The sequence below is a fragment of the Urocampus carinirostris genome, chromosome 17, assembly GCF_059441175.1.
Source record: "Urocampus carinirostris isolate Australia breed hairy pipefish chromosome 17, RoL_Ucar_1.0, whole genome shotgun sequence".
In the NCBI taxonomy this organism is placed as follows: Eukaryota; Metazoa; Chordata; class Actinopteri; order Syngnathiformes; family Syngnathidae; genus Urocampus; species Urocampus carinirostris.
This window is the reverse complement of record NC_142365.1, coordinates 13594865-13603643: the sequence shown is the minus strand read 5'-3', so window position 1 is coordinate 13603643 and position 8779 is coordinate 13594865.

Here is an 8779-nt window from a genome sequence, read left to right as displayed (position 1 = left end):
TATGATACCAACAGAATCTTAAAACCACGTCTTAAGATATAAATAATATATATTTTATGTTGATAATATGTGTATTATATGTGTATGCAGGTTTTAGATGAGGGGATGGTGTCATAATAGTCTGTAATAATAGTTTGCAATAGTCTTTGATCTGTGCAGCCCTTTGAGACTCTTTGTGATTAAGGGCTATACAAATAAACACGACTTGACTTGACTTGACATTATGTTTAGGGCGGCAGTAGCTCAGGAGGTAGAGCGCTCGTCTTAGGATCAAGGGATCCCAGTTCGAATACCGGCTCGTCCGTGTACATGTTGAAGTGTCCTTGGGTAAGACACTGAACCCCTAACACCCCTAATAAGCAGGTTAGCGCCTTACATGGGTGCAAGACCGCTATTACGAAATGTGGAGCACATTGTAAAGCGCTTTGGGAAGTCATTGACAAATTGCAATACAGGTCTGAAAAATCACTTTGGTTTTTTTCTCCAAAAATGTGAAGCCCTAACGACCGGCTTGCTGGTGTTCTTCCGATGATGTCACAGCTCAGATTGTCAAAGACAAGAAATGCAATCTTCAAAATGCCTTATCTCGGATAATAATTGGAAAATACAGTTGAAATAGATATAGATTTTATGCAAAAAAACATGTACTATTTCCTCCCATTTTGCTTGTTTTAGTATTGGATATACTACCTTTAAAGGAGAGAAAGAAATACTGTCTATTAAACATCAGAACTGCACTTGTAATTCGGTGTTTAGTTTTTCGGCCTACCGTTTCATTTTTCATTCCGGACCCCAAATTTCCCCTCTAGTGGATCCGTGCATAAGAGTCACTTTTTTCCGTCCTCAGAAAGCGTATTAATTGGCAAACTGGAGAAAATGAAGAAAAAAAACCCACGGTTCCGCTCGTTGAATCCAATCGGACACAATTTGTGCTCTTTCAACGCTTTCTTTTTTGCTTCTCGGAGCCAAGCCTTTGAAGGGGTGCAGGGGAGAGGGGGGCATATCATGGTAACAGGATGTGATTGAATGACAATGTGTGGCTGAGCAGAAAGGAGTCGGCTCGCCTTTTCAACCTCCAAGCTTGTTAGATCACACGCGTGGCCCGCGATCGCTTCGGACAAAGGACATCCGCGAGGCCTCCGACAACTTTGGGGAAAGAGGGAAAAAAGGGGAGAAACGTCAGTGAGGGCCGGAAAAATGAAGTCGGAATCCCCCGGGGGGAAAGTTTGGTCAAAGGAAGGACGAAAGAGCAGAGATGACCAGGCGAAAATCTAAAAATCCAATAAAGTGTGCACATTTTGTGACCAGTGCAAAGCCTGACTTACCATGAGACTGCTTTTTGTTGTCATATTTTGGATTTTCTGTACTTTCATGTTCTGTGTTTTGGTGTTTTCAGTCGGATTTTGCTTTTGATGTCGTACTTTGAAGTTTTGTTTGGTTAAAGTTCCAATTACCGTAATTTCCGGACTATAGAGCGCACCCGATTATAAGCCGCACCCACCACATTTTAAGAGGAAACATACATACACAAGCCGCACCTGTATATAAGCCGCATGCGCCCACATTCAAACATGTAACCCAAACCCGACTTCAAGTCCCGCGATTGAAACTAAATTTCCTTCATTAAAGTCCACAGTCCAAAAATCACAGCCGGCAAAATGAACGGAAAATGATACCGGTACTTAGGGTTTGATGCAAACCTGCAGAGTCCAGGTCCCGTTGAAAGTAATCCAAGGAAAAAAGTGTATATTTCCAAAGGTAAGGGTGGGAAAATATATCAGATGAACACATTTACTCACGCAACTCTTTTTTCTTTAACCAACTTTTTACCCCCTCTTCTTTCCTTGTCTGTCCCTCACCTTTAGCGGTCCCCACTTAAACTCGGGACCCCGCGTTTGTTCCGCCCCTCATTTTCCGTTCATCCGTGCAAAACATATCAGAATAAGTGTCTAAAATAAATACAAATAATTACAATACAAAAATATACAGTTGTAAATACATATTATACATGGGTTACACATATTTACAAAGAAAGACGGTACACCGAGAGAGTTTTCAAAGCTTTAATAATAATAATATAGCTTTGACAGGGTGGTTAATGGTAGCAACACTCGAGCGCCGCTAGCGGCCGTTAGAAAAATTACATAAATTGGCCGCATCACCGAATAAGCCGCAGGGTTGAAAGTTAGGGAAAAAAGTAGCGGCTTATAGTCCGGAATTTACGGTAACTGTATATCCTGCATCAGCTCTTTTTCACGTTTTCTTAATTAGTGTTACAATACAATAAACGTTATCTACATTCAGGTTTTGTTTAGTTAGAGCGAGTTGGTGCCCCAACATATTTTGGCATTGTCTTTGTTTAAGGTTTTTGTTCAGTTAGAGTTAGTGTTGCAGTATATTTGCTGTTTCATCTTCCTTTTCTTCCTGTTTTGCTCATTTAGAGGTAGTTACTGTTCAATTATATCCTGCCTTAGCCATTTTTATGTTTTGCTAAAAAACAGCTAAAAAATGTCCCAATATAATCTGTGTTGTTTTCCTTTCATGTTTTTATTCACCTAGTGTGCCAATACATGTCCTGCGTAGTGTTCTTTCATTTTTTGTTCAGTTACAAGCAGTTATTGTTCCAGCATTTCCTTAATTTTCTTCCTTTCATGTTTTGGTTGAGTTTGAGTGAGTTAGTGCATTGTATCCTGCATTACATTGTATTTCTTTCATGTTTTTGTTCAGGTAGTTTTCCAATACACGTTTAGAGTCGTCTACTTTCATATTTTGTTCAGTTGCGCTAGTTAGTGCCCCAATATATTCTATGTTACATTGAGTTAGTATTCCAATACATGTACCATATCATCTTCTGTTAAACTCATGCTTGTCTTTCTTTCATGTTTTGGTTCAGTTACTGTAGTATTACAATTCACGTCTAGAGTTGTCTACTTTCACATTTTATTCAGTTTCGCTACTTAGTGTCACAACATATTCTATGTTGCCTTGAGTTAGTGTTCCGATGCTTGTCCTATATCATCTTCCGTTTGAATTCTGTTCATTTAGATTGTGTTAATGTCCCAACATAATCGGCATCGTCACCTTTTCATGTTTATTTCAATTAGAATTAGTGTTCAAGCTTATCTTGCGTTGTCATTTTTCATGATTTGTTCAGTTAGCGTTAGTGGTCCAGTATATGCTGCATCACCTCCTTTCATATTTTTGTTCAATTAGAGGTAGTTAGTGGCCCAACATATTCTGTGTGTTTTTTTTTCATGTTTTCGTCTGTTCAAGCTAGTTAGCGTCACAACATATTCTAAGTTGTCTTACTTTCATGTATTGTCCAGTTAGAGTTAGCTTTTCAATATACTTCCTTTTTTTAACTTTACCCTCTTGTTTAGGTCTGTTAGAGCTGGTTGGTTTTGGAAAATTATACAGTTGTTCAATCCACGCGATAGTATGTGTCTTCTCCTTTCGTGTTTTGTTCAGTTAGAACCTGTTGGTATTCCACTAAATCCCACGTCATCTTTCAGTCATGTTTTGTTCAATTAGATCTAGATAGTGTCAGTATCAGGTACTAGGGATACGTGTTGAGCTTGTGTTAGAGTAACTAATGTTTATCATTTCTGGAATCGTAGTTAACTTTGTTGTTTTGTTCCTGTATATGATATGATATTGATTCATCTCTCTGTGAACAAATCCTTTTCTAAATTTGTATACTTTTTTTCTAAATATGAAGTACTGTTATTTTTTTGATCTTTGTCAAGTTTGTGACCTTGCCAACTTGCACACTACCACAATACCAAGAGATAAAATCCTAATAAAAGAAAAACGAACAATTATCTGGAAAAAGATCGTCTAAGTCGGACCTCACGATGAACCGGGCTTTGTATTGTTTGCAAAATCCAAGAATTAGCATGTGCTCACTGATGGTGTAGCCAAGTAGCTTATTGCAGCCAACGGAGCCATTGTTCACCGAAAAACCACAAATGGGTAGAATTTGTTCCAGTATACAAAACAATGAGTGCCCTGTGTGCTGCGAATCTGGTTACTGGATACATGGTCATCAAATTCACATCAATTGAAAAGCATTGTATTTCTGGTCATGAAAATAAGTGATATATTACGTATTGTGATATATTACAATGGACTGCAAAAGTTACTATCTCCTGTAATCCCTCGCTACTTTGCTCTTCATACTTGGTGGCCTCAGTGCATAGCAAGTTTGAATATATTCCGCAATCCATGATCCCTAATTACTGTATTTTCCGCACTATAAGGTGCACCGGGTTAAAGGGCGCACCCCGAAAAAATAGTTTTTGGTCCTATATTTGACATACATAAGACGCACCGGATTATAAGGCGCTACAATGGGAACGTCGACAAAACAGTCAGATAGTTCAGTCCAACTTATTACTACCTTAACATTCTGAAAGCTTGCAAAGACGCAAATACGTGTCGAGAACACGTGCGGATGCGGTGTCCGTACGATGTCACTCAAATGCATCGTTCCATCATTCGGAAGGTTGAAGTCTTGGGATTCAAGAAATGCCAACCATTCCTTGGTTTCTATTTTCTTTTTCGCTCGCAACTTTACTGTGCATATGACAATAAACACTTGGAATTGAGTTTGATCTAAAAATAGACACTCCATTCCATCCATTATCTGCACCGCTTATCACAGAAACATCGAGTTCAGTCTGAAACAAGATGCAGGGAAAATATATAGCCGGAGTAGCTCACCGAAGTCGTTGTGTTCAATAATAATGTGCAGCCATGGTCCTCTTATATCCGTGAGTGTAGTAAATCCAGGAGAATAAAATATTTACAAATACAGAATAGTAAAAAATGCTTTCTCTATGCCGTCAACCACGTGCTATTCACATTCATCTTTTTCGGCCAATTGCAGGCTTTGTTTTGCCGCTTAAGCCTATGCCAGCCTGTAAATGATAAAAAGGAACCGCCCCTTGACCTCCAAATAACTTTAGCCAATAGTGATCGATTCAACTGATGATTGACACATCTTTTTCGGCCAATTGCAGGCTTTGTTTTGCTGCTTAAGCCTATGCCAGCCTGTAAATGATAAAAAGGATCCGCCCCTTGACCTCCGAATAACTTTAGCCAACAGTGATCGATTCAAATGATGATTGACACATTGGTTAGCCAATGAAACGCCGGTAAATAAATCCCAGCATACACCGCGGACTACTTGGCGTTTGGGGGAAAATCTAGTCGGCGGCTGCAAGTTAGTTGGAAGACTTTGCGACTTAATATTGATCCATAAATAAGGCGCACTGTATTATAAGGCGCATGGTCAGCTTTTGAAAAAAATAAAGGCTTTTAGGTGCGCTTTATAGTGCGGAAAATACGGTATATATCGCTGCGAGCAAGTGAGTTATTGTCGGGCCGGAGTTCTCTTTTAATCTATTTTATCCACCAAAAAGTGAATTGCACATTACATATTGCTGTGACCAATGACCGTCAGAACGCACCTTCGTCGGAACTGCACTTGTGTGGCCATGATCCATTATCTCTGATCACTTACCGCTGCGATCGGTAATATGCAGAGTACACTATTATTGGGCCTGACTGCTCTTTGTTTTTCTGGTATTTACGCCTAAAATGAACTTCACCTGTGCAGCTGAAATCCATAATCCCCAATCCCTTTTGGTTGTGAGCAGGGATTGACAAAAGGCACTTTTATCTAGAGGCGTGCTTTTCTGGCCTGCTTGGAATCAAATGCATAGTTGTGGTTTCCAGTAATTATCTGAGGTCTCCTATTACCGAGAACAGTGGCCGCACACTTTTCCAATTCGTACAATTGTGGCCTGCGTAGAATGAACAGCACTATTTTGGCCGCGATCCATTATCCCTGTCGAATAGTGATGGAAGCATAAAGCCGAGAAAACACATTTATGTCATGTGTGGCGTCTATTGTTTCCCCATTCTTTGCCTCCTAAAATTAAGAGCACCGGTGTGGGGTTGGGTAAATTGTGGGGGGTTTTTCATTGTGGGGGGTTATATTCCCCATTAGCCGCAATAAACCAGGGGTAACAGTGCTATTTTTCAGTTCTAGTTATTTGGTCTTTTTATTGTTTTTTTTTTCCTCTGGGGAAGAACACATGTTAGCTCACAGGTTTAACTTGAGTCGGGAAAGGGTTAAAATGCAATTTTCAAGTTTATTAAACCCAAACAAAGGAGCAAAAAAAACAACAATCGCGAGGAGAAAAACATTCTGTTCACTCCGTTTACAGCCCCAAGCAATTATCTTTCACTACAATTGTCCCTTGCTCGACTGTTTGCGCAGTGATTTATTCTTCTTATTTAGACCCAAATCGGATGCCGCCTTGAGGATAGGTAGACAAAATATTAAAAAAAGAAAAAATAATTTAATTCAATTCAAAACATGCATGGATGAATGAACTAGCAATGAAAACAAATCTTGAAAGGCATTATTAGTTTTGCTTTAGTACACTGAAGAAGTTCTCTCCCACGAACTGAAAGGATTTTTTCACTGATATTTCTTTCACTTCATTCGTTTGTACATTTTTGAAATTTTATTTAAGGATATTTTTAAATGTATTGTGTATTTTTTTGTGTATTTCATCCATTTATCCATCCATCCATTTCCTGCACTCCTTAACCTCAGTAGAGTTGTGTGGTATTATTTTATCTTTATTATTTTATTTCTTTAATTTTATTGTTCTTATGATTTGGAATCTCAATATTTATTCACATGTTTTTAGTTTTTATTTCCTTTCATGTTTATTATGTATTTATAAATGTAATTTTATTAAATGTTTATTTTTTATTTATTTAATATTTTTTTTTTAATATATTTTAGGTTTTAAGTACTTTATATTTTTTGATGTTTTCTTTACTTATTCATTTGTTTTACCCAATTTGTTCATTTGTACAGGATTTTTTAGGCTTTTAAACCGTTCACTTCAATTTAAATATGCCCTTTTTAAACTTGGAAAAAAATGATAAATAATGGCCAAAAATATTAAATGAAAAAAAAAAAATATGATATGTATATATGTATATGATATGTATATATGTATATGTATGTATAAATGTATATGTGTGTAAAATATAAATCTATTATCTGCACCGCTTATTCTCAGTAGGGTCGCGGGGGCGCTGGAGCCGATCTCAGCTAACTTCGGACAGTGGGCAGGGGACCCCCTGAACTGATTGCCAGTCAGTTGCAGGGCACACAGAGACAGACTTCTCACTCATAACTAAATGTAAAAGAAATATACTATCTATCTTTATATTTCAATAAAAATACGTTGGTCTTAACATATAATGATGGGGAGCGGCATGTACTAGTGTTATTGTGCATTGAATGGTATTATGCAGCACTTGGAGTTGCATTTTAGTGTCTGAAAAGTGTTTTGCAAAAAATATGGATTATATTTCTTCAATGTAACCACTTTTTGCTCCCCCCATAACAAGTGATGAAAGATGCAGCTCTACCTCTCACATAATCGGGCACAATGCTCCCCACGGCCCGATCACAGTCTGTTAAAATGTTCTGGTAAAGAAGCACCATACGAGATTATAATACCTGTTCGTTCTACGCCCCAATCCAAATTTGTGCTCGTGACGGCGTAAAAAGAAACGGAGTGCAAGCAAAAAAAGGAGGAGGAGAAGGCCGACAAAGTGAGAGAAAAACCTCCTCTGGTGCTCTTCTGGCAGCAAGAAGAGGCTTCATTACATAACGCTCGGCGGCTCACATGCTGCTCGGGAAGGCGAGCACGTTCCCCTGCACCTGAAATTTCTCAACCAGCGCCAGAAATAAGAGGACTATGTTGCCGTTTAGAATTAAAATTGTCTCTACAACGTAGCGTATATTGTTTACAATGAGATTAGACGTGGCACTCCAGAATAAACGTGTCCTAAAAGACTTCTAAAAGGAAAATATAAGGACTGGTAGGATGAGTAGGCAAATATTGACATGGTTGGAGACTGGCCTAAATTGCAAGTGTATCAGAAATCTAATGGAATGAAAATAGAATGGGACCATTAGAACATCAATTCTGTTGAGACACAAAAGCATTTTTGGGTGGCATGTCCCTTTTTGGCTGGGTCATTTAACTCTACAGTGACCTACCTGATGGCTTGTAAAAGATTGTGATCCTGGCCAAAATTTTTCTTGCCTCGGAGAGCAAAATATCGTTCTGGTAAAGCTGCTGAGTCAGCAAAACCAAAAATGCCAAGTCAGCTTTTCCTTGGAAGTTTTCACACCTAGGGTAACCCTTCTGACGGCCTGTAAAAAATATGGTGTTGATATTGGATGTTGTTGTGGCCTGGAAGAGGGGCAATGGATTTCTGGAAAAACTGCTGTGTCAGCAAAACCAAAAGTGCTGAGTCAGTTTTAGGGGGAATTTTCACCTTTAGAGTGACCTACTCGTTTGATTGCAAACTACAGCGTTCCTGGCCAAACTTGTTTTCTGGTTTGTCAAGTCAAGTCAAGTCAAGTCATTTTTATTTGTATAGCCCTAAATCACGAAGAGTCTCAAAGGGCTTCACAGATTGTTACACTATATTACACAAACTATTTTCAACCGACAAGAGGAGTAGGTTATTCGTATGCAATGGAGTAGAAGTGAGTTTTAAGTTTGTGAGAGTGGAATTTCTTTTTTGGAAAAAATGCAGCGTCAACAAAACCAAAATAGCTATGTCAGTTTTTTTGGGGGGCATTTTCCACATCAAAGATAACCTACTTGACTGTGAAGATGGCGGTCCCATTTAAACTCTGTCCCCCTTTTCTTGGGTTGACACACAAACAAAT